At 44.5% G+C, this 26,578-nt stretch overlaps 1 protein-coding gene across 1 annotated transcript in view; it reads left to right on the top strand.

The window, feature by feature from the left end:
* Window positions 1–13,008: 13,008 nt before the first annotated feature.
* Window positions 13,009–26,578, top strand: part of BASP1 (brain abundant membrane attached signal protein 1) — a 48,288-nt gene continuing 34,718 nt past the window's right edge. The window contains exon 1 of the mRNA XM_071736641.1: window positions 13,009–13,215. The gene's annotated coding sequence lies outside the window, so the exon portion shown is untranslated. The remainder of the gene's footprint in view (window positions 13,216–26,578) is intronic.

Genomic DNA, 26,578 nt, shown 5'->3' with positions numbered 1-26,578 from the left:
TAGCATGCAAATTTGTGGTGCTTTGTGATCCCACCCAAAAGGCAGAAGCCAACTGGGAACTATGAGAACTGTGCTCCACAGAGCTTCACAGAGTTTGAAGGAAGTGGTCCTCCTGCTAGCCTTGCAGGATAAAGAGTATCAAAAGAAACAGTTTTCTGCAAGAAAACAAGGAACTCTCTGAGCAATTGAAGTTACTGTAACAAGTTGAAGCTTGTTTTCCAGATCCCTGTAGTTGATGCGCAATGTCTACTACACTCTTTAGGCTGCATGTGCATACAGCAATTGCAAAACACGTGTGTAGTCAAGTCAGACCATTTAACAGCTGTGCAGCACATCTGGCCCCACTTATGGGCCAGATATATACTATAAGATGTTGACTGGCTGTGTGCGCATGCCACAAAAGAGACATTCTTAACAGGACCTTGATAACTTCTTGCCTCCTGACTCCACTCTCTACCTGAAGATATGTTCAAAGTTTTTCCTAAAGCCAGGGCAGTTGGGATGCTCCTAAGAGCACTGTCTGATGTCCCTGAGGTGCAAGCTTACATTGCAATCTTTACCTAAAGTGAAGCAAAGATGGACTCCCTCTAGAAAAGCAGGTGATTACAGAACACATGCAATCTTTTCATGTGAAATCTGTGACACTGATAAAGCTGCCCAACAGGTTCAAAGTTGTGAAGGTGGTGGGGGAAAGAAGTTTAGGCTGTGTGTTCCTACTTTCAAACACTGTATTTTCCACAGAAACCTTGCTACATATAGAGCATCAACAGCAGCACTGGCAACATTGTCCTGTACCCTGGAGTGTAAAAAGCTATTTTGCTTGTCACAGCATGAATTCTTGGGCTTGTCAGCAAATAGCAAATGCATTTTCCAAAACTTTCATTTGCCCTAAAATTGAGACAATAAATCCAAAGAAATCTATAATGCATTTTCATTGACATTAGTGATTTGTAACACATATATTTGCACCTTCTTGATAAGGATGCTGTATTCCCATTGGGGTGGTAAGGAAACCAGACACTCTTCAGGATTATGGCATCACAAATTCAAGAGGGACCCACAAGCCACATACAGCCTGATTTACAATTTGTTACATGGAATAGAAATATAATTTTCCTTGCTTATAGCTGAAACATACTTTAAATTAGCTACCTTATTACTAATCAAGCATATAACAAAATCCACAGGAATACTAACATTAAGGTTGCTCTAGGTTCCCACTCACAAGATCTACAGTCCAAAACAAACATATTTCCCATGAGAAAGGGGATAGTCATCTTTTCCTAAGGATGCTTTCCCCTTATTGAGTGCCTAGCAGTGTTCTTGGGTTATGAGGGATTGATTCGTCATGTTGATTAACATTTCAAAAGCATTTAGCTTGGCTGGAGCTCTGTAAAGGATTGCTGTGAACTGTATTGCTGTATGTATATAAGCACTACTGAATGCAATAGGAAATAAGATATATTTAAATTTTTATGAGAGTTTCCTGAATTAAAGGAATGTGCTTACTACTCTGAAGTTGAGAGCAAGTTCTCTTTCTGCTCTTCCTCAGCCTGAACTGTCCTGTGTGCAGCACAGCTGTAGTACCACAGTGCAGCTGAAGTTATTGCTGTCCTAACCATTCCTGAGCTTTACCTGGGTGCAAATGCAGGTGTGGGTAGAAAATTGGATCTGAGTGCTGGGGCTTGCCTGGTGGCTCATCTTGGCTTTTTTTCACACTTTGTACATCTGTGTTATCCCCTTTCAAACCACAGCTTCATCTGGCCCTGTTTGCAGAAGGGTAAGGAGGACAGATCCTATGTTTCTTTTCCCTCCAAAATATGAACCAATTAGCACTTTTTTTACACATTCGCCTATCTTGTGTAAGTGAACAGTAAGCTACCTATAAAAAGACATCAAGATTGGACAACTCGAATGTTAATCCTGTATTCCCCTCTTGCATAACTCGAGGCAAACAGAGTCTGAAGCCCATGATGAGGCACTAGTAAAGGCTATTTAGGAAAGACAAGCAGGGAAGAAGAGGAGGGAGCTCATGAAGAGTCTGACTGCCCGGTGCTCCATAAAAAGCTGGAGGACATGCTTACTGAGCATATCTCTGGGTCAGGGACACCAGAGGAAACTCACCAGAGGGTGAGTTTCTAAGAACTACCTGACCAAGAGGACATAGCAGATGAAGCTTTCTAGAATTAGTAGTGAACAATTACTCCTGTTTATGGGCCCTCATCCTCATGGGGTTTCCAACCCTCTTGGCATTGACAACATGGCATTATGTAAGCATTACAGGAAAATCCTAGACTGTGTTAGTGCTAATTTCCTAACACAGAAATGTTAGAGGCTCAACTGTAGGTAATGTTCTTATGAGACCTACTGCTCAGAAACTATGAAAAGATAGTGGAAAGTACGTTCACAGCTGGCAACTTGGGCTGCAGTAAACACAGAATGATCGAGCTCAGGATCTGAAGGAAGGATGGAAAGGAAACAGCGGGGTTAGGACTTCGGAACAGCAGATTTAGGCTTATTTTTAGGAAATTGCTAGGCAGAGTTCCCTGGGAAGCAGCCATGAAGGGGAAAGGTGCCCAGAAAAGCTAAGCAATTTTTCAAAGAAAACTTTTTGAGACTTCTGTGTGTAGCAGCACCTGTTGGGAAGAAGGTGGGGGCTAGGAAGCAGAACAGTTTAGGGAATATCTAGAGAAACGGGAAGTAGTCAGTCCTTGGGAAGAGGTGGGTGTTGACAGAGATGTCTGATGGGATTGTGATGCCCCAGTCCATGCAAAATAATGACAACCAGGAGAGGCAGCTGAGGAGCATGTTCCCCAGGTGTTTCCAAACCCCTAATGGACAAGATAGTAATGAGGACTAGTCAAGACATATTTCTAAGCAGCAAATAATCCTTGAATAACCACATTGCCTTCTCTGACAAGGCAATTGGCTGCACAGGAGGAAACTGATGGATATAATACACCAAATATACCAAAGCACTTGACGCCGCCTCCTATATCCTTTCACTCAGAAGGCTGAGGAAGTTTGGGCTTGACTACAGCTAAAACAGTAGAAAACAATGGCTTGAGAGCTGGCTGGCAACTACTGGCATCCCTCAGAGGGCAACTCTGCCATCCAGATGGCAGTGTTTCATCCACAGTCTTTATGATGAGACAGTCCACACCATAGACAAATCTGTAGATGATGCTAAATAAGGGGGAATTACTGACACAGCAAGTGGCAGAACTTGTGCACAATAACTTGAGAAACTCAGGTTGTGGGGCAACAGAAAACTCATGGGACTCAGTAAAGAAAAGTACGTTTGGGGAAGAATAACCCTAAACATCTGTACTGGCTGGGAGGTGGCAGGCAGAGCAAGAGCCTTATTGGAAAGGACCTAGGATTACAGGTGCTACCTGGGGTGACAGTGAATGCCAAGTTGAATGTGTGCCAGCTGTATGCCCTGATTATTAATGAAGCAAACAGCAAAGGATTGCCTTTGGAGGAGCATGGCCAGCAGATTGAGGAAGATTATTCCTTGCTTCAATCTGCTGCTGAGGAGGTCATAGTTTCAGTACTGTATCTTGTTCTGGGACCCCCAACGCACTTCAGGAGAGAGGTGAAAACTTGGAAATGGTCCTTTAGAGGGCCGTCAACATGGCCAGAAACACAGAGAACATGAGGAAAAATTGAGGGAGCAGAGCTTTTTTAGCCAATGAGTATGTGAAGATACAAAGATGATTTGCACTTCACAGTAGCAAATACAAAGCAGACAAGGGTAAGAGACATCTGATATGATTTGGCAGGTTCAAATGAAATATTGGGGAAATATTCTTCACCGAGATGGTAGTGCAGCACTGGGAGAAGCTATGAGAGATCCTGTAGAGTCTTCACCCTCATAGGTTTTCAGGACTCAGACCGATGAAGATGTGATGGGCCTAATTCAGTGTGCAGAAAATCTAACTGTATGCTTGCCAAGTTTCCCTCAAAACAACTCTTGTGATTTGCTATGAAATGTCTCTAGTCCAAACTGAAACATTGTGTGTCAAGAGGATTACTTTGCTTGTTTGGTGTGTATGAGTGAAGGATATACAACTCAGATAATCAAGGAAAACTTCTGGCTAAGAAATTTGTTTCAGTTTAGGGTCTATCTATCTCAAAGCAGGTATGGCACTATGCCATTACCCAGTTTACCTTCTCAACCTTCTCAGTTTCAAGAAGTATTTGCTTGAAAGCCCTTCTGCTAACAATGTAGCTACCATATTTGGAACAAAATCTTTTTACTGATTTAGCTTGTAATCTTTGTTTATTAATAGCACAGCCTCAGGCTTAAGGAGCTCATGGAATTCAGGATGCATTTCTTAACTCATGACTTACATCCAGGTGCAGTATTAGCCTTGTTTTCCTGAATTATGAGTTAAAACACAAGTGTGCTTGAGGCTACCAAGCAGAAAGAGCCAGTACAAGATGGTGTCTATGAACATCATTGATCAGAAGTAAAACTATACGCCTCTTCACAGAAGTCCTATCAGACAATACGTTCAGGAAGACCAGGCTGCAGGGCCACACTGTGGTCCATTGGTCAACTCCTCCTGAAGGTGTCAGAGACTTTGACTATCTTGAAAACTCTGATGTTCCAGAAACTCTTGGAAAGTACTCCTTAGAGGAAGTCACAACTTTCCATTCAAACAGGTTGCTTGTCCTGTCAGCTTTGTGTCAGAGCTACCAGCACTGGGGCCTCCTTCAGTGATTTTGATGAGAAAAGATGGTGCCCTGCTTATCCTGCTGGAAAGTTCTTTCTCAGCTTTTAAACTCACTAAATACAAACTGCAGGTGCTGTTTGCACGGTCAGGTGTTGTTGCTGCAATTAACTGATATTCAGAGATGGACAGGCTGGTGGTGTGGTGACAATAGCAGCCTGTGCCTGACACCAAGGCTGTCACCTGTCTCTAAATAAACAGTAGGTGCTGGGCAAGCAAAACCAGCACCTGCCACCATTACATTAAGTCATTCAGTTAGACTGCTTAATGAACTGTGGCTGATAAAGCAGGAGATGATACTTCTGTGCTGCAGCACAGTTAACAGCTTCTGGATCTCCACTGATCCCACTGGCCTTTATCTTTCTCTTACTGAAGCTTTTCTGTAAGGCTTGAACCATTTTGTGTGGTTTTGATTTGTGGTCTGTGATAACCTTGATCCTACCATACATCAGGACTCCCCATATATTCTTTCATTTGCAATATCCACAAAATTCACCCAAGGCAAGCCTGGCTAAAGATCCTCTGTCATTCAGAGTCAAACAGCTGTTGGGGCACATTACAAGGCTTATTTAAAGCTCAAGTACTTTCACCCACCCTGTCTGATAACTAAACCTGGCACGTAAAAATATGAAAATAAAAATATCAAAGCAGTGTATGGTTTCAAAGAAGCATTCAGGAAGCAGACAGTATGTCTTGCTGCAACATGGAGAATCTTGTGGCTGAATGTGTGATGCATGCTTTGAGAATGACCCATCTTCAGTATGGAAAGGATAGGTCATCTAGGTGTGGTCACATAGCTTACTGTGTTTCTGCTCAGGCTTGCATTTGATACCCTGAAACACTGGGTCCTTTCTGTGAAGACCTGCCACTGATTTTTATTTAGAAGCAGAAAAGTGCTTTCACACATGGGAGTGATCTCAACAATTCGTGCTATGCCATGTCTGGTGTTTAGTTGAGGAATAATGGTTTTGAGGCATGAGTATTACCTGGTTCTCATTTTCTGGGAGAGCCTCTTCCATCTCAACATTTACAGATATTTTCAGCTTTAGCCACCTCAGATATAATTCTTTAATTAGACTCTCAACAAGCCATTTGCATCTTGTGCTTAGCACAAATAGCACAGCAAAGTAGAAGAGCCACAAGGCTCTAGATTTGTGCCTCCAGGTTGAAGGAATAAAGGGGACTAAGAAAGATGGCTGCATAAGACTAGAGCCACTGTAATTTTATGCAAGTTTGAGGGTTTTTTCCATGGCCACTTTAATCACCAGAAATCCTCAAAACACTTATTTTCAGACAGTTCTTGACCTAGAAATACACTTCATTTGAACAGAAGATGAAAATTTTTCACTATGAAGACAGTCAAACATTGGAATGGTCTCCCAGGGGAAGTGGTAGTTTCTCCCCCCCCCCCCGCCTTTGGAAAATTTTAAGTCTTAGCTCAATGGGGTGCTGAGACATCTCATATAAACAATAATACTAGAAGACCCTTAGAGGTCCATATGACCCTTAGAGGTCCTTTCCAACCTGACATTCTGTGATTCACAGGGAAGATGTGGAAAAGGAGGGGCAAAGTATCTAAGTGAGTGCTGCAACCTAGATCAGGGAGAAGATAACTCAAATGATCCTATGAACTTTTTCCCTACCTTGAACCCCCAGGCTTTCTAGCAGCCAGCTTCCAGGACAGGAGTTGGAGCAGCAACAGATGTCTGCCAGGAATATTTGCCCCTGTTAGACAAATTAGAAGTAGGTGTCCATCTTATCCTTTCTCTGCTATGACTCTGTAGTGACACTTGGGACTGTCAGGAGAGTTCGTAGGTGCTCCTGAAGTGGTCTCATGTGACGCAGTTTGGATCTGAAAGCAGTGCAGTGGTACCGATGTCACTGAGTGTTTTCACCAAGGAACAACGTGTCAGGTACACCTACCTGATGGCTTAAGCTGGGGTCATCTCAAAGAACTGCATTTTGTGCTATCTTTACACAACTAACTGGGCTGCCAGGAGGCAACTGTCACAAACTGGATATTGGGGAGCAGCAAGTGCAACGTTGCTCTGCAAGAAAGGAAGATTTGGGAACCAAAAGAGGCAAGATGAAAAGATAAACCAGATCTAGGGTTCACCCAGGTGGTCCAGTTAGTAGCAGAATGGGTCAGAAATGGGGATGGGAACAGGCAAGAGTGTGATGTCATGGTGGCCCAGTCTGAGTTGAAATGGAATTCTGCACTATGAGCAGTGGTGGCAGAAGGTCCCAGGGAAAGCTTGAAAGGGACTGTAAGGGCTATCAGTGCCCTCAGGTGTATGACCCTGAGTTCATAACCAGAACTTCTCTCTCAAGGTAAGAATCCATCTTGTGTTCCGAACAGGCAATGTTTTAGTCCAGTGAGCAAGGTACATAAGCAGCCTACAGTGCACAGATCAGATCATCAAGTACTGGAGCAGACAATCACGGGTTTTTTTTTTTTCTCTCAGGGTACTTGAAACTCTTTTCTGTGCACCTCACTTCTTCTACCTTGTAGGAGGTACATCATAGCTGTCCCATTATTTTGATCACCCAATCAGTCATGCATTTGATCTTACATTACTGAAATTTTTGTAGCTGAATGAGAACAGAAGAAAATACTACTCGAGAAGCCAATTCTGATAACTATCAAGACACTGATATAGTCACCCCAGCTGTTAACTGAAAGACATTTTTGTGGCCATAGAAGTCAAACAGTGAATACCTTATTCAGCTGTTGCTTCAGTGAAACTCGCAAGAGGAAACTGAGCAAAGATTCCAAGACCTAACCTATAGACAATTGTGGAGAAGCCTGGTATGGTAAATAAGCCACAAGGGAAGCTTATAGGAGTTGAGCACATTTGCTTCTTTTTACATGAGCGACTCTCACTCTTTAGGGTAATTAGAGTAGGAGACAGAAATAACCAAGATAATTATACTGTCAGAACAGCAACTATATCCATCTTTGGGAAAACTTGCATACAGACTTCTATGGAGCAGGGAAGGATTTTTAAAGCCAATGGCTAGAGAAGGACCTCCTGAGAGGCACATGTGCTTTAAATTATAGATTGAGCTGAAGCCAAAAACTTTGGGGTAAAGCAGGGTTCACAATCCACATAACTCTACCTGGACATAGGCATGAAGATCCACTTTTTATGGCATAAACAGAAACACCCAGTATAGCAGAACTAGACTTAACTATACCTACCACCAAACAGCTTTATGTCTTTAAGATTAAAATTATCAGAGACTCGCATCTCTTCTCATGTCAGGACTCAAATCTGGATTGAGATGTTTCAGTAGTAGTTTATCAAAGTTATCATTTTAGGATTCAATCAAAGCTATTCATGCTCCTAACCTGAAAATCTGTGAAAAAACACCTTGTGCCTGCTTATGCTATTGCAATCAGTTCTTGAGCTTTGTGTAGCTGGTATTTACATTTATGAGGAGAATGATATTCACTGCAAATAGAAACTTATATATGCCTTACACTGACATCTTATATTTTTCCCAGAATAATTTACCCTGCAACCAGGTGACTCAACAGGGAATTGGACTCTAATTACATTTTTAAAAATACCTATAAAACTTATTATGCGTGAATTACACTTTTGTGAAACATTTGAAAATTGCATTGCATGGTAAAAGCCGAAATGTCATTATGGAAAATGCTTATTGAATTAACGGGTTTAGAAAAACCTCTACATACGGGAAACTGGATTCAGCCTCTACACCTCTATAAAAGGAAAACTGGGTTTTGTGAATAAACTGAACAAAATGCTCCCTCTTGTGGTGTGAGCTTGGAAATAGAGCAGCAGATGGCGGCTCGGGAAGGACAGGCTGCTGGGGCAAGATGCAGCTGGAGATGGCATTTTTCGAAAGCCATGATCCTGGGTTTGCTTTTGCCTTGTCGACTTGATAAATGCAAGGAAGGAGGAGTTTCTAGGCTGATTCCAAAAGAGGTGGTAAGGTGGGATTTTTAACTTGGAATTTTTTTGAGTAGGTGCTACTTAATGACACCAGCTTTTCTGGGGGAAAAAGACCAAAGAGCAATCAGGAACAAAAACGGAGGTGCTGGTGGTAAGGATGGTTGGCAGCACAAGAGAGGAAGTGAGTATTTTGGATTTATGCTGTGGTAAAGCTGGGCTAAGAGCCACAGCTCCTGGCTCTGTTCATAGAATCATCAAATGTTTTGAGCTGGAAGGGACCTTAAAGATCATATAGTACCAACCACACTGCATGGGCAGGGAGACCTCCCACTAGACCAGGTTGCTCAAAGCCCCATGCAACTTGCCCTTGAATAATTTTAAGGATGGGGCATCCACAGGCTCCCTGGGCAACCTTTTCCAGTGTCTCACCATCCTAGTGGTAAAGAATTTCTTCCTAATGTCTAACTTAAATCTGCCCTCTTCTACCTTAAAGCCACTATCCCTTGTTCTATCACATGCCCTTGAGAAAACTCCCTCCCCAGCTTTCCTGTAGGCCCCTTTCAGACACTGGAAGGCTGCTATAAAGTCTCCTTGGAGCCTTCTCTCCTCCAAGCTGAACAATTCCAACTGTCTCAGCTTGTCCTTATAGGAGAGGTCATCCAATGCCCAGATCATCTTCATGCCCTCCTCTGGAATTGCTCCAAGAGTTCCACATCCTTTCTGTGTTGTCAGACTTAATATAATCACAGAGCAAAGAGCTGACTATTAATCAGAGGACCAAGTTCAATATAAATTAAATATTAAAAAAAGGTATTTAGGACTAGATTTATTCCCACATAGGGAAGATGGAAACATGACCGTGTGTGAGACCTGGAAGACAGACAGGGCTGAACAAAGTTGAGGGTGAAAGGTTGAATTTGGAGGGAAAGGCACTGAGACAGGGCAACTGGCAAGAGCTAAGGAGAGGAGCTGGCTAAGAAGAGTGAGGTAGCTTAGGTGTTTGTCACAGCTGAGTAACAGTGTGGATTTCAGAAAAGCAGTGAACCCTTACCTTGCACAGAAGGGCCTAGGTGTACATTGTTTCCAGAACAGACCTGGTTCTCCATCTATTTGCAGATGTCTCTCTGCAGTGTTTTTCTTCTTCATACAAACGCTTTACTTAAATTCCTTGTATATAATCAGGAAAGCGTGGGGATACTTTGCACACCTTTAGTTATAACAAAGATGTTCAAAGGCTACTTAGAATCTCCATTTGGATAGGTATCATAGTTATCAAATAAGACATATGATGTGTATAGTATCTTGATGCAGCAAAGTAACTAAAGAGAGAATTTGATGAATTCTGTATTTTCAGGGTTGTTCAGAGATACCTAATTTAGCATGTAGCTATAAAAAAATTCTAGCTCATAAACCATGGTTATCTTCTCAGTTCTTTAGCTGGTGAAAACAGCAAAAAGATTAAAACCACTCTCTCCCTCAAACTGGTGGCTACAATGACTGTTTCTGTGCCACTTTTGCTTGTACAGGCTTTTCCAAGCAAATGGCTCAGTACACACTCAGGAATTGTATTTTCTTGATATGCTGGGAATACTGTGTAACTTATCTCTTCCCCTATCACGTCAGACACTGCTTAACTCCATGAAGATGCACATTAGATGTGCAAGCCCACCTTCCAATACAGGCTTAAATAAGGGGCTTTTTTCTTTCCCTCTATTATATTATTTCACACTGGTTCTGTGGTGGCTGAGCAATTTTATAGGACAATCTCAACAGCCTAAAAGTCATGGCACTGTCAGCCCTGACTGTCCCTGCCCAGTCTAACCTGGAGCTTCCATTGAGCACCACCCATGCTCCAGGACACCATTTCAGCCCCGCCCAGGTCCCCAGTCCATAACTGAGCTCTTCTGTGGATGTGCTGTGCTCTGCCTGTCCCTGGCTATATTTTGGACCGATTTTACCTGTCGCTTCTTTCCACTTTCCTCACAAATAGGTGTGGCTTAGAAATAAAACCGGGGAGGGGGATTTTCTCCCTTGACCTTGCACCAGGCCAGCGACAGGCAGGCGCCGACATTTCTGCTCCCTCTACAGGAGTGCTCCCGGGAGCAGGGGCGGACGGATCCCTGCTCCCCCGAGCTGCTCGGAGGAGCCACCGCGACGTCCGGAGCTCTTGTCCCGCCGCTCCCCGCGGAGAGCAGCGGCGGGGCGTAGCTACCTCACTTTCCCGACAGTTGAGACCTGTCAGGGCGCTCCCCACCCCCTCTCCCCCTTTTCTTTTTTTCATCGATTACCCAGATTAACAGTAAATGCTGCTTGCCTTCCCCCTGCGGTGTAGCAGTCCCCCCCCGCAGCGCGTTGCCGTGAGCGGGAAGATGTCACGGGTGGGGGTGTGGTGGGGTGCCGCCTGCCCTCCCTCCTCCCCGCAGCTGCGGCAGGGCTCAGCCAGCCCCGTATCGCGCCTGAGGAGGGGTGGGATGCTGCATTTGTGCAGGTGTGGCATGGAGAGCTGTTGCGCCTTGCAGCTGAATAGAGAGAGGGTTAAACTACCGGGGAAAAAAAAAAAAAAAAAAAAAAAAGGGGGGGGGGGAAAGGAGAGAGGTGGGGAAAAAAAAAGAGAAAAAGAAAAAAAGAAATAAAAAAAGGCTGAAACGAATCGTTTCCTGTGAAGGTGTGCACGAAAATCTGGAGGAATTGTCCTTACAAGTCACCCGGTGAACCTGCCGTGCCTGTGCTCTTTCGTTCGCTCTCGCTCCCTGCACTCCCCGGACAGCGGCGAGGGGGGAAAACGGGGACTCCTGTCCCGCTGCCTGCCCGTCCCTGAGCCCCCGTCGCCTCCCCGCCCCGGCAGCGGCTGTAAACTCGGTTCGGCCACAGGCTGTGAGTGCGATGCGTGAAACGTATAAACCCCAAACGCATTTCGTTGCCCGGTGATTTTCCTAAGTGAGGATGTACGGGAAGAGGGACTGCACCCCACACCGCGTCCCTGTAGCAGAACATCCCTTTTGTCGCCTCTGCCGAGCCCGCAGTCCGCCGTTCCTGTCCTCTCCACATGCCCCGCTCCCTTTTCGCTCCATCTCCACCAAAAGTGCAAACCGGAATGATCCTTATCACGTACTTCTCACTCGGTGCTCGTCGCCGAATGAATGGGGCATAGCTTTCATTGTTCCCGCTGAAAGACGGTGCTGCTGGCTTTGAAGCCGTGGCGCAGCCGCATCCTTTCCCTCCCTGCCTCTCAACCGGAGCGCCCACGAGCAGACGCCGCTACCGCGGATCGCTCCCAGTGGGACCGTGTCAGCGGCCTTCCCGGCAGCGGGGACACGGGGGGCGGCCACCCTCCCGGGATCCCTCTCCCTGTCCCACCCGGCAGAGCGGCCGCTGCCCGACCGCAGCTCGGGGAGCAGAGGGCGCCCCAGCCCCGCGCATCAGCCGCCGATGCCGGGATCCCGTAGTGGGGAGCGGGCGCGGAGAGGCGGACAGGGCACCTCGGCTCCGCTTCAGCAGAGGTTTGAAAAGAGGAAGGTGGGAAGGAGCGGGTAGTGTCCTTAGTTGTGGCGGAGGGTGCAGAGGTGCTGTGGCAGCCTCAGGGACGGGTTTGGGCAGGCAGATACCAGACCTTAAGCCCCAGCGATGTTCAGGCCAGCTCTTCAGCTGCAGGAGTGCCCGGAACAGATCCATTCTCCTGAGAAACGGGTTGCCTTCCTCTGTTGATGGTTTATTTTTTTGGCTTTTCTCTTTTCCCTTTTGTGTTTAATGGACAAACCCTCTCCTTAAGCGTCCCAAAAGCATAAACGCCTGAGATTTTTCAGTCTCTTCCGCCCGTGCCGCCCCTCTCCGGAGTGCTCCTGCGCTCCCCGAAAGGCCCCGCAAGTGTCAGCAAGCAGCCCCTCTGGCCCACTCCCTCCACCGCGCACCGCCCAGAGCGGGCCGGACCCGCCACCGCCCCAGGAGGCACAGCCGGCGCACAGGATGCGGGGGGCGGCGGAGCAGTCCCGCAGGCTCGGAGTGTGGCCCCGCGCCGCGGCAGTTTTCCTTAGGGAACGAAGCCAGGCTTCTACCTTCCCGCTTCCCCTGCCCTCCTAGATGGGATGATCCCCGAGATGTTGGGTTTTTTTGTTTTTTTTTAAGGGGGGGTCTGGGGGGGTGGGTTAGGTTGCAAGGTGTGTTTGCTGACCTCGGAGCGAGTCCCCGCGCAGCTCTCAGGGCTAATATTTAAAACCTTGGGTGCGTGCGCCCTCTAAGCGTGAGCCTCGAGCAGCGCATCTCCTGGAAAATAAATAAATAAGTGCGTGTGGCTTTTGAACTGCCCACAGACTGTCACAGAGAAGGGGGGAGGGAGGGAAAGAGGGAGGGGGAGAGAGTGAGAAATGCAGAGGCAGCAGCCGCGGTAGCGGCGGCATTGCTCCAGCAGGCAGTAGTCACTCCGGTCCCGGCGAGCGAGCGGGGGAGAGCCACAGCACTCAGAGCAAGCCGAGCGGGCTCGGGGGCTACCTGGGACTCTCTTTGTGACACCCCAGCACACAAATTCACAGAGGGGGAGAGAGGAAAAGCGTAAAAAGGTAAGAAACGGTGTATCTCGCTTATGCCATTTACATAGCAGACCCCGAGAGCTTTGTATCTTTTTACCGTCGGCGTCCCCCCTCTCCCCTCCTTCCTCCGACCCCCCTCCGTGGTGTCTCAGGTGTGGGGAAAAGAGATGTACGTTTGAATGGGAAAAAGGGGGAGAGAGGAGCAGACTGGGAGCCGCCTCCCTAGGCACATTTTAGGAGCATCGCTGGGAGAAGCTCGATTCCTCGAGAGGAGGATTCCCAGGAGCGGATTCGAGGCACAAAATGGACTGAAGCCTGTTCCGTGAAATTAAATACCCGATAACGCTTTCTTGGGGAAGAAGGGAGGGCAGCGATGGGTGTGGTGGGAAAAAACAGCGGCTTATGCCCCATTTCTTTTCGATGCCTTCAGCCTGCTTCCAAAGGGAGGCTGCATTAAAAAACAAAATAACAAAAAAACCCAAAAAAACCTACCCGAAACCTGAAAGAACATAAGAAAAATAATAACCCTCAAATGTCTCCACGAAATGAATCGCTGGGAGAAGAAAACGCACCACGCCAGGAAGATGGCAGGGCGGCTGGGGGGGGGGTGGTGGTATGGGGCTGGGGGGGGGGGGAGAAGACTTCGGGGAGCTTGAGGTTGGGGGGGATTCGCCTCCCGGTGCCGTGAAGGGGGTGTGGGGGTGGCGGGCGGGGCCGGTGGCGCGGAGGAGCGCAGCCCGCGCTGGCAGCGAGTCGCGGGGCGGCGCGTGCCCATTGTGGCGCGCAACAATGCGATTGTTCCGCGAGGCGATGCCTTCGCCGTCACGCGTGCGCGTGGGCACGACGGCGACTTCTGCCCCCTTGCCCTCGGCGGGGGGGCGTCGTGGCCAAGGTGTGTGTGGGGGCTCCACCGCCCCAGTCCCACCTGGGGACTACGCACCGCCCCTCAAAATAAGCAGGGACCGCCGCTGCCTCCCCCGGTGCTGCTCTCCTCACAGCGCTCGGCGCCCCGACGTGCCGATTTCATGAATATTCATCGAATGCCGACCCCCACCCCTCTTTCCGCAGATCCCCCTTTTCTCATCCCCTTTTCCGTTTTATTTTTTTTTTAACCCCAAGATATATCTCCCTACTGCCCTTTTTCCTTTCTCCTCCCGCCCCTCCCGGCAGTGTCACCAATCCCCACGCTTGTCCCTTGGTAGTGTCGCCTCTCCCCACGCACACGCGTGTCTCCCAAACGCGGCTCACCGCAAGGAACCTTCCCTCCTGCCTCAGCTGGGCGTGGCAGTAGCTCACGCAAAGGAAGGGGGAGACGGACACAGGCACACCGAACCCACCCACTCACCCACCCACCCTCCCGCCTGGCAGGTCGCACCCCGGGGCCGTGGCCCAGCGCTGAGGAGGAGGGGGCTTCGCTCATCGGTACCCCCCGAGCGGCACCGCCGCCCCTGCCCGAGCCTTTGTCTCTGCCCGGCGCATGCGCGGAGACGGAGACGGGGGTGGGGATGGAGCCGCCGGAGGAACAAAGGCGCCGCGCTGCGCTACGACCCCCGGGTTGCCTCTCCCCCTCCTTATCCCCCACTCCCAGGCCTTGCCGGCGCTTCACCCAGGGAGGTGAAGGGAGGCATGCCGGCATCCTTCGCTCTCGCACTGCGCCCGGCTTAGCTTTGGTATCTGGTACCGTGCGCGACAGCGGAGCGGAACCCCCTGCACTCCCCCTTTCGCTCCCTCTATTCTCACCCAGACTAAATCTGGCATTTTTGAAGTAGAAAAGAAAGGCGGTGTTGCCCCTCCCCGCCCGCAGCAGAAGGCGAGGGCCTGCGGGATCCCCGCAGGTCTCCCCCCACCTCAGGCTCCAACCCTCCACCCCCCCCAAAAGTGCTTGGGGGGAGGACACACAGAAAAGGGGGAGGAGGAGGATTCTCTACTGCAACGCGGATGCCGCAGGTCCATTGTGGGGTCCCAGTAGTCAGAGGGGGAAGTGGGTGCAGTTTGCGTGCCGCAGCTGGATGGTTGTGGAGCATCACGCCGTAGGGACTTGCCTGCTGCCGGGCTTTGTTTCGGGGATACACTCGTGTCTCTCTCCTCCCCGGGGGAGCAATCTTTCAAGAGGAAGGATCTGTGTGTGTGTGTGTGTGTGTGTGTGTGTGTGTGTGTGTGTGTGCGCGACATCTTGAAATCTCTTTTGTTCGAATTGTTGCATCTCCTGGCACTGATGCGCTCGTTCCTCTTCCACCCCTTTTTCTTCCCAGCATAGGCTCTTACCCCAAATTACGATAGATGCTTCTCTTTAGGATGAGCATGCTTAAACTTGTTGTAAATGGGTAATTTACAAAACTAATGACTTAGGTTCTGACCACAGAGAACTGGTGTGTTTGGCAAGCTGGAGTTAAAGGTAACAGTAGAATATTGCACACGGGCTCCAAAGGAGAATGTGGGGGTGGGTTTTATTGCTTCCCCTCTCGGGTGATGGACATAAGCTGGAAAGGATACACCCCAAGGTCTCCCAAATTACTTGGTATTTCCAGTGTTTTCAATTAAGGTCCCTTCTGAAGAAGCACTGTCATCAGCCCTAAAATCTGTCTTAATGGCCCCTCTCTGCTTGCCCGATGCTTGCCAGGCACCACCTAGACGGGTGGTCAGTGTTCAGACACTGGGTTTTTTTCTCCAGTGTAGCTGTTCCTCATCAAGCATGGGAGCAGTCAGATCATGAGGTGGGAGTGCTGTATTAAGGAAGATGCAGCAGATGCTGCTACGGTTGTCTCCAGTGGAGATAATCTTGACCCAGACAATCATTCTGTTTTCAGGGTGTTTCTGAGAATTTTGGGCAGACCCTCAAAGCTCTAGTGGGGGACACAGAAGAAGTATGGGCATGACCATATGATTCTATGACCAAAGGTTTTCTTGCTTGCTGTCTCTACTCATTGTGTCACAGAACTTAATACGAGGGAGAAGCTTTGCTTTGTGATCTTCTTACCTGCTGGGTTGTGTGCAGTGAGTATTTTCTTTTTGTCTGGTGGTTTTAGTTTCACTGGAGAGCACCCTCTCTAGTCTATGGACAGAATAAACCCAAAGCACTGGGAAATTCATGGTGGCTCTGCCTGTTCTTGTGTGCTTCATATATGAAACAACTGATTGTGTAATTTGGGGAAATTGTATGGAGCAGCCAAAAAGCAATCATGCAGCAGTTTTTCTCTGTTGATACCAACCTTTGAGCATATTGTATCCAGTTCAAATAAATTCAGCATTAAAAGGTAAAACTGTTAAAATTACTGTTCCAGTTTTTACATGGATGAATGATCTGGCTTTTTTTTTTTTTTTTTTCCTTCTTTTTTCTTTCTTTTTTTTTTCCCCCAGACTTTCCTTCCATGCTTCTTTGTGTTTGAAATGCAACATGCACTGAAGCAACATGGTCATAAAAAATTGATTTATTTCATAAAGTAGCATACCTTTAGAGCATACCCTTTCCCTGAGCTTATAGACTGTGCACACTTTGGAATTTCACTACTGTCTCTAGAACTATCTGTAGTCCTTAAGTGTCTGTGTTTTGGTCTTTCAACATGAAGTCTGAAATAAATTGTATTTTCCAAGTGAAGCTTCTTGTGTTTTTGCTGTGTTCCACTGGTAGCTTTCCCCCATGCAGTGAACCATGAAGTCCTTCAGCAGAGCCTCCTGTGTACAAAACAGCTTCCATCTGAACAATGCTGAATTCTTCCCTTGTGCAGGCATCCACCCAGGCCTGGATGGGATAGACTGAGGGACAGAAGCTGGTTGCAGGGCAGGAAGAGGCCTTCCCATGAAATCTTAACAAAAGTTCTGTGCAGCTACATATTCAGGCATTCAGCTACCATTGAGCTAATAATTATATGGAAACTTACATTTTGCACTAATCTTGAAAAGAAGAATTTCAGAGAATTTATTTTTTAATTTATTTTTCTCCATCTGCAAGAAGAGAATTATATTTGTATGTGCACATTTATGTGCTAACTCGTCTTGATTTAAGTCTGTAGGTGTAAGTGTAGTGTCCTCAGGTGTGCTATAAATGCAGTGGTTAAAATCTGAGTTTTTCATGTAAGAAACCTAGATGCTATTCAAATATAATGAAGAGTTGTCTACCAGTGTTCAAGGCCCTACCCTGTTTTCTACAAGATTAGTAAAGAGGCCATTTTGAAGTACTGTGCAGATTTATAGAGACAGCTTCATAATTAAGGAAAGAGAATTTAGGAGGGGCTTGTGTTGCTTCTTCCTTATCAATCAGGAATGACAAGAATGAGGTAACAACTAGAGAAATCAAAGAAATTCCTGAAAGCTTTAGAGACTTGAAAAGAGAAACCATATGCAGCACAATAGATGTATCATGCCTTAGTAGGAAATGCTTTCAAGATTGAAAAAAAAAAAAAAAAATGGGGGGGAGAAGGGGAAGCACCTTCTGCAGAATAGAAAGGCCTTTAATGTGTTCTCCACACTATCCTGTGTCTCCCAGCTGTCTATCTGAAAAGTGTGATGCCAGCTCAGCTTCTTACTTCAAGCTGTAGAAATGCGGTTAGTATAAAATGTAGCTATTGGTTATTTGATATGAAAATTTGTAAGTTTAAAATAGAAATTGATTGATAGCATTGTGATTCCTCAAACATTAAAGATTCCTGACTTGCCAGATTCTGAAAATAAAATCCTTTGCTTTCTTCAGCCCACCAATAAATGTAAAAGGATACTGATTTGTAACACATGTGGAATGGTCAGGTTTTGCCTGGGAGCAAGATGTGTAGTAATTCCCTCTTAAGTATGGTTAATGGAATTTAACTCGGAGGAAACAGTTTTATTAATAAAAACCTTCTGTCTTAGGATATGAATCAGGGGCCTATCTCTTTTGATGTGTTTGGTATTTGTTATGCAGAACAGAAATTAAGTAGGCTATACAATTCATCTGACTTGTAGGGTATAGACTGCCGAGTACCTTGCCAGTGCTGCAGCATTGGGAAAGCCACATGGTTTTTAGTCACATGTTGCATAGTTTAGATTGTAGCCTGATAAGTAGTACCACATATGATTGGGATCTGCTGATCCAGGGATTTTACATTTTCCCCCCCCCGGTAGGAATTTCAATGTCTGTTCAAAATAATTCATTTTATGTACACTGCCCCAACAGTTTTTCAGAGCACCATATGCTCAGTGCTTAATATAAACTATAGAGCTGATGGGAGGAGCTTCATTTTGTTTAGAGACTTGCTGCCCTTAGGAAGGGTACAACAGTGAATGTGTCATAAGATTGGGCCCTACCCAGCTGTCTTTTGGTACTTATAAAGGTATGTTGATGGATACTTGCTAATGATGTAGTGATGGTGGTTGCTGTATCTGTGCATAGCATGAAAAGGATGTGATGCCATGTTGAAGCATTCCCTTTTACTCCAGGCAAAAGCCTAATAACTATAATGGTGAAGCTTCCCATAGTATTAATTTTAGTAGTAAAATCAGGGAGCTGCTGGCAATTTCCTGTTTTAATGACCCTGAACTACTCAATGGGATGTAGAACCTAACCCCTTAGAAAGGACAGAGCCTGTGTTTAGCTTGTCAATTTATTTTCTGCTATTAGTGTTTTCCTGATGTGATTGGTTGGTGAAGGAATGGCTCATCTTCAATATTATAGGTTGATGTTAGTAACTGCTTTAGGATGAAGTAGAAGATGGTCATACAGCAGGATGCTGTAGTTGTGCATCTGCCAGACAAATTGAAGTTATTGCTGAACTGTGGTGAAGAAATGAAGCAAGGCTAGAAAAAACAAAGAATGGATCAACATTAATATAACTGATTCACGTCTCTTTCACTGGTACACATCTCTGTCACTGTCTACTCACCTTAGAAAAGCACAAAAAACCCAAACTCAAATGAGGATATAGAAAACAGTGAAAACCTGGTTGCAAACATGGGATCAACATGGGAGAATAAAACCATGAGAAACCCTTTAGTACATCTGTTTGTCCAAGATAAAACTGGTGCCTGAGAACTGTTGCACCAAATTCCTGCAATCATCCTGCCTCAAAGCAGTGGGGCATGTCATTCAAGGAGAAAGAAAACCAAAACCTAAACAAACTTGAGGTTGTATGAAAGCCGGAGTCTGGAAAAAGATAGGGTGAAGCCTGTCACCCCTAGATGTGTTCAGATGGTTTTGGCATTCCCCATTCATACACAAGGTCTTCTGTTGCTTGTATTTTGCCAGTGCTGGTAAGTGCATGATTGATTTCTGCCACTAATTGTGTTGAGCTGGTGGGAGGAAGCAAATTCAGTGAGCTGTGAGGTGGTGAAAACAGCTCTTCTGGTTTTTTGCCATCACCACAAAAACTGAGGCAAATGGGTAAGGTGTGTGAGCCAACAGGTTTTTGAACTGGGATGGGCTGAGAGAGTGGGGCTTATTCAACTTTGGCATCATTGCTCAGCCCTTTGTGCAAACTCTGAATGTTGAATGTACAGCTTGTGCTGGGAATAGCTGGTCTTATGGAAGAGTGGCTGAAAGCTGCCTGTTGACTCTTTCTTTCCTTTATGAGCCCTGTGAAGCAAAGGAGACAACAGCTCCACAAAATGTAAAAATGAAAATCTGGACAGGTTTTCAAGGGTTTTTTTACCCCATACTTTACTTGAGATGGAGTAGAGTGTACTGTTGGTTTGTGACTTTTATTTCAATAGGTTTCACTTGGAGCATGTGGAGACCTGTAGTGTTCCTGAGTGCTCAGGGTAGCCCCATGGTCTACAATTCAATGCCTAAGTTAGCAAATGGGAAAACGTGGAAACTTCTTTTTTGCAGTCCACACAGTTTCTGCCTAGCTCCAGCATTCATAGTGAAGAGCATCATGATGCCTCTAGAAAGCTGGATGTAGATTGTGAGAGTTCAAAGAGAGTGGCAAGTTGCCCATGCAGGAAGTTTTTTCTTATGGATCTGGTATCACTCACAGGAAAAGATTTTAGTGAGAAGGATTTATGTATTCTCTTTCCGTGTAGGATGTTTCCTTTTTTCATTTCTTACCCCTAGAGATCTTCACCTTGAAGAAAACTACCCCACAGTGCAGAAGTACCAGCAGAACCCCTTTAAACTGCTTGAAGCCATCTGACTTTCCAAGAGTACTGTAGTTTTAAATGATTTCCTCAATGATAGTTTCCCTCTGTGATATTTAGAGGAACATTCAGCATTTTGCAGTGTCCCATGCTTTACATCCATTTGTCTTGAACTGATGACATTGCCTTAATAAATAATACTTCCAAGCTAAGTGCCATGTGCACTGAAACATGATAGCTCACCCAAGTGTACTCTTTTCCCATGCATGTAATATTAAATAAAAGCTTAAACAGCCCTCAAGAAAAGTAAAATTACAGTAGTTTTTTATAAGCACTAGAATAATTATTAGGTCTCTGAAAGTTCAGCTGTCAGTCTCTCCTGTGGAGAGTCAGTGACTGAGAGGTTCATTACTGAATTGCTGATGGTGATGGCAAGCACACTGTGGTACTCTTCACAGTGTCTTAACTGTGACCAAAAAATACACTGTGTGGGACATCCATCAAGGCACAATGCCTTGAAAGTAGCCTTCAGTGCTGAGATACCATCTGTTTCCAAGAGTTCAAACCATACTGCAAATCACCTGCAGGTGTTTTTGTAAACATCTCTTGAAACAATACTGTCACGAAGGTGTTACGGAGAAAACCAAACATATCAGTCAACAAATGGCAAATGTAATGGAACCTCCTTTTTGAAGCAGGATAAATATTGAATCTTTAAATACTTGCCATCTCTGTTCTAACTTGGAAGCTGATACATAAAGGATGGTATTGAAGGAAACGAGCTGGCTTTGAATGCGCTGCCACAGCTATTGACCTTGTGAGGCAAGAGACTGAAGGCTTCAGTGTTTCACCATCTAAAACACCAAGGTGATAGGGAATGAAGAAGTCCTGCACTAACAAATTTGTGGTTCAGAAAAAAAGTCTGTCCAAAAGTTTGCTGTGAAGCAATGATAGTAAATTTGGTCTGACAATTAAAATATTTTTCTCCTCAGCTTTTTTCTTTCTACTTGAGAAACAAAGTTCTTCGGCACATTTGCTTCTGATTAAAGAAGCCATTTGATACCTTTATTGATAGAAACTTGGTATTCTGACATGTCCAGACATACCTTGTTATCTTACTGCATATTTGTAAACGTGTCACAGTAATAAAAGTTCCTGTGTCTTCAAGGTAGTTCTTCTTAGTAACATTTCAGCTACCTTTGGCTCTGCATTCTTCCTTCTCGTGTCCCTGAAGATAAATTTTCTTTATTTCAGTTAAACTGTCTCGCTGGTTATGTTGCCATTTCCATTGGTTATGCTCTCTAGAAGTCCATGTTTTCAGCTGTGAAGTGGCACAACCTATTTCAGAGAACATATTAACCACACAGTAACATGTAACCTGCATGAGCAGATACGCAGGATCTTACTGGATCCAATCCAGTAAGATCTCTGTCACAAGCTTAAGTGTGTGCTGTCATTCCTGTGTGGTAAACAAGGGTATGGGAACCAAACCACTTATTGCAAAACTTGAATTCCAAACTCTAAAACTCGTGCTATGAGACCCCAACTGTTTGCATGGATATGGCTCCCAAATCATCATTTTCACTAGAGTGAGATCATATCAACATGAGAACTTGATCTTGGAGAAAGTTCTATGCAAATCCTGGAACAATACAGAAATCCTGGAGCTCTGCCAGCCAAAATCATTCAACACTTCTACCTTCTTATCACTTGAAGAAATAATAATGTGATTTCTTCTTCTGTTGACTGAAAGGGTATATATTTTTTTTTCCTTTTTACATGATGTTTTCATTTTAAGCAAAACTGGCTCTTGTCTAAATGAAAAAAACAAACCAAACCAAAGCAAAAAACAACTGAAAACTCATATGTGATATTGTCAGTTTTATTTTCAGGAAGAACTAGATTTGTTTGATTCCCATAGGACATTAAACAAATTGTTGCAAGATCATAATTAAACTACATTACTGTGTGGCAAAACCTTTCAAAAGACATTTTTAGGGAAAACATTTGCTATTATAATAGACAAAGCTTGTCTGTCAAACTGTGGCTTTGCTGGGCTGCATATTGCATAAAGGCCAGTAGCAGTCAGAGTCATACTGGACTGAGTTGCTTTCATAGAGAATCACTTCTTCAGATCCACTTCTAATTACTTGAGATTTTCATTGTGCCCAAATAAAGCGTAACATCTATGGAGACAAAACCATGATTGCTGCACATATTCATTATGAATGCTGTCAAGGTGAGGGAGATATTCAGGCCAAATGAGTTCATGATGGCAAATATATGTGCCTTTTTTTTTTTCTGAAGGACAAGTCTGTGGCTACAGAGTGAAGGCACAAAATAGCCTTGGGTTGCTGTGAAGGGTCCCCACGTAGAGGGCAGAGAAATGAAGTGGTTTGGTCTAGACCATGTGCTGTACACTAAGCTCCCAAAGGAGACCTAAAAACTCAAAGGATGTTATTTTCATTAGGATTACAACGAGTCATCTCAGTTAACTAACTCCTTCGAGAGAAAACCTACAGCAATGAGAGAACAAAAATAACAGATAACAGGTTTATTTACACCTTATCTCTGCCCATGAGCCTTTGCAACTTTTGAATATTAATGTTGGTTTCAAGAACAGAGTGGTTTTCTGTGTTGCAGCAGATTTCCACAGTACTCCCTGGTTCTGAACTTCCTTTTTAAGACATTTGGGGGCTGACTGTGGGTTTGCTATATGCTTCTTGCAGAATTTTATGAGTTTTCTTGCTGAGCTGATGGTCCCTGACTTGCATTTCTTGCCTCTTACCTTGCTGCTTGCAAATCTTGTCTGAGCAGACTCAGGGACAGTGTTAGGAACCTGGCCTAGTGGGAGGTGTCCCTGCCCATGACAATGGAGTTGGAACTAGATGATCTTTAAGGTCCCTTCCAACCCAGACCATCCTGTGATTCTGTGACTCCTTTGGTCACTTGGTGGTCTTCTTAAAACAAATAAACGTAAAAAAGAAATTGTACTATCCATGAATACCATCTGTGCTGTCTTGCAAACAGTGGCTTTGTGGGTTTGCATGCATGATGGGCATACACAGTCTGAAGTGGCTGCTGCAGCCATGATGTTCATTGGCTCCCTGACTGGAAAAGAGAGCAAATAGCTAACTTAATTATTACAAATGCCCTGTTTCTTCTTAATTAATACACCCTTACTATTCTGGTTCCCTGATCTAATTAGCTAAGGAGATAGTTAAATATAACTTCATGTATCTGGGTGCATTTAGCTAGTTGTGGTTAAATCTGCTCACAGTTCCTAAGAGACTGTATTCCAAAGTTATGGAGCCACAGACAGGAATACCTCCAAGCTGCCCTTTGTCAGAAAGAAAAAATACAGAGAGTTCACCTTAATTAACATGGTGGAATATTTTTTAATGTTAGAAAAACACCTCAGAAGTTACAGTCACACTAAAGCCTTTCACAGAAACAAGGAAGCATCTTTGTCTGTTCTGTCACCAAGGACTTGCTAGTAACTGTGCTGTACACAAGAAATGGGGTTTCCACTGTCCCAGGTAGATAAACAAACCTTTAGACTGAACGTGTAAAACATTTCCCGTTTGCTTTGTAAGAGATGGAAGATGGTGAATAACCTGAGTTAAAATACTTTGAATAATTTTAAATTAATAAATCACAGTATAAATTAATTGTCTGTGTAATAGTTTCTAATGAAGAAAGTATGCGGTAACCATAATGAATATGTGACCAGAATTACCATAAAGAAGATTTTGTTGACCAGAAAGGGATAACAAAAATAATACACGTCCACTCCCTGGTTGTGCTAAGCATTTTTTGCTAAAATAGAATAAATTGCTTTTTACCTGTCCTAAAATGGACATCTAAGAATTTCCTTTCATGTATGCCTTGGACATTTAAATATATTACTTGCATGGGTCATACACCACATAAAAGAGAAATACTGTTCAAGTGGGTGCACAAGTAAACAGTAAGAGTTATCAAACAACCTTTGAAAGGGCAAAATGAACACATTGGGTTTGTTCAGTGTAAAGAGCACAATGAGTATTTTAATGGGAGGTAAAAATATAATCAGCAAGAGATAACTTAGAAGTAACTCAGATTTGGGGCAAGAAGAGGGACTATCTGGTTTCTTGAGGTTCCTTCCAGCCCTATGATTTGTGGGATCAGGCACACGGGAAACCTTTGGAGAAACCTTGTTCTTGAGTGTTGAGAAATCAATTTGGCTGGAACAAAATAATTCTGATGCACGCTAATTTATTGGCAGTATGTTTGAGTTCTGTGAAAATACAGATCAAAAAATCCTCCACCAAGATGCTTTATAGACATGGTATATGCTGGAAAGAAATATACAAAAAAGACTTTTCTAGAGTCAGTGCAAGAAGATTCAACTTATTTATGTTGAATGGCACAACTTCTTAAACAGAGATTTGGAGAGCAAGAAGAGGAGTAAAGCTTACAAAAATTATTGAGGCTCTTCAGTTCCTAAATTTTATTTCAAGACAGTGGTAGGTGGAAATGTTTGAAAATTTTACTCTGCAAGCCCAGGATGAAATTTTGTGACTGTATCTGAGGACAGCTGTGTGCTTCAGATTGATATGACACTAGGATGTCTTTTGTTACTTAATGTATAGGCTGCAAAGATATTTACTGGGTCGTTCCACAGATGAGTGGAGAATCTAACTGTGCAATAAAGGCTATACATACGTTTTCAACACATGGTTGCTCACACTTAATGGCATAATAACAATGGCTTTGAAGGTTAAGCATGATATAAATTAGGCTAATTTCTAAATCCTTGGTGTGTATTCATAAATGGTTTTGAATAGACTTAACTTTCAGCTGAACAAATATCTTTGTGCAATTTATCTTTTGTGTGCAGGTGGGCAGCTGCAGTTGAAGTTCCTGGTTCAATTCCAGGGGCTATCCATGCCATGGATGCTTTGGTCTGTATGTTTGAAATCAACCTTTTTGTATCTCGAGGGCAACCTGAGATTTATTTAGCTTCTATGTGTGCTTACTGGAACTAGTGTTGTGCTCTTAAGAAGCACTTGCAGGATTTGTACGTATGTTTCTGTTTAATGATCTGGATTCTTGGCTAGTTGCCCATATCTTGATGTTATTAGAGATGAGGAAATGCTCACCTTTGTTTAGCTGTTAAGTGTTAGATTATTTTGCTCTGTATGGATTTTGAGCCATGTGTTGGCATTTTCTTAAGTGAACTTGTTAATGAGGGCGGCTTGAGTGAGAGCAGAACTAGAGCTGTGGGCTTCATTTGTTTTTTATTTATGTTGTGGATCAGTGAGTATTTGCTTTGAATCTAGTTGAGCTGTACTAATAAAGACAGAGCTGTGAGCTGCTAGAATTCCATTTGGATGCTTGGATGGGCAGCACTGATTGGGTCTGATGCTCTTATGTAATATAACAGTGCTTGTGTTTGCCATCGTTATACCTAAGCATTTGCCAAAACATTAAATCCCAATGTTCTGTCATCTGTTTGCTTTTCTTCTCTTCTCCTTGGTTCCTTTGAGCAACCAGTGATAGGTTAAGATGGATAGTATTAATGTTGAAGGTGAGTTTCCTACTGCCTGAAGATGAAGAAGGATTTATCTTTTTAATCTGTAGAAGGTGAGTGTGTGCAGCTCTGCAGTTTTCATGTTCAGTAGATGTGACAGAAAAAAATACGCCTTGGGTTAGGATTATTTTGGTCAGAGACAAAATTACTGGCATTAGGTCTTATTAATATTAATAGGCTCATATAAATTGGCACAGTCTGTAGAATAGTCTGTAGAGCAGATAATTTTCTTCCAGTGCATGGACCTGTACATAAGAAACAACAGCCCTCATAGCTACAGCAGTGAGGGAAGGGAGCATGCCCTAGATATACTGGGCCATGCAAGTGAGTACTACTATATAACAGTATATAGTAGGGTAGGTAGGGAGCATATGTCAGTGTGTATATGGGCAGTGCTCTCTTCCTTCATGTCTCTGTGTGGGATCTATTGAATGAGCTTTTGGGGTTAGCGTGGTTGTGGGGCTTTCACTGATGGTACTGGGTTTGAGTCCACATCTTGCATCAGAGCTGGCTTCAGCTGCATTTTGCTGGTAAATGTGTTTTCAGTCAAGATTGTTCATAAGTGTTTCAACCAAACTGGTTTCATCAGCTGCCTTATGGATCTCTGCAGTATGAGCAATGGGTAAGCAAGATGAAGTGCTAAAAAATTACCTTGCTGGAACTTTATTCATGGGTTGATATACCCTAGAAAATAATTTTTATCTTCAGGTGTTATGTGTGAGCCAATGTTTAAACTCCACAGCTGGGCTGATTTGTCACAGAGAAATACCTGAT

This window comes from Heliangelus exortis, chromosome 2 (assembly GCF_036169615.1).
Source record: "Heliangelus exortis chromosome 2, bHelExo1.hap1, whole genome shotgun sequence".
Classification (NCBI taxonomy): Eukaryota; Metazoa; Chordata; class Aves; order Apodiformes; family Trochilidae; genus Heliangelus; species Heliangelus exortis.
This window is presented reverse-complemented; position numbering and strand designations above follow the sequence as displayed.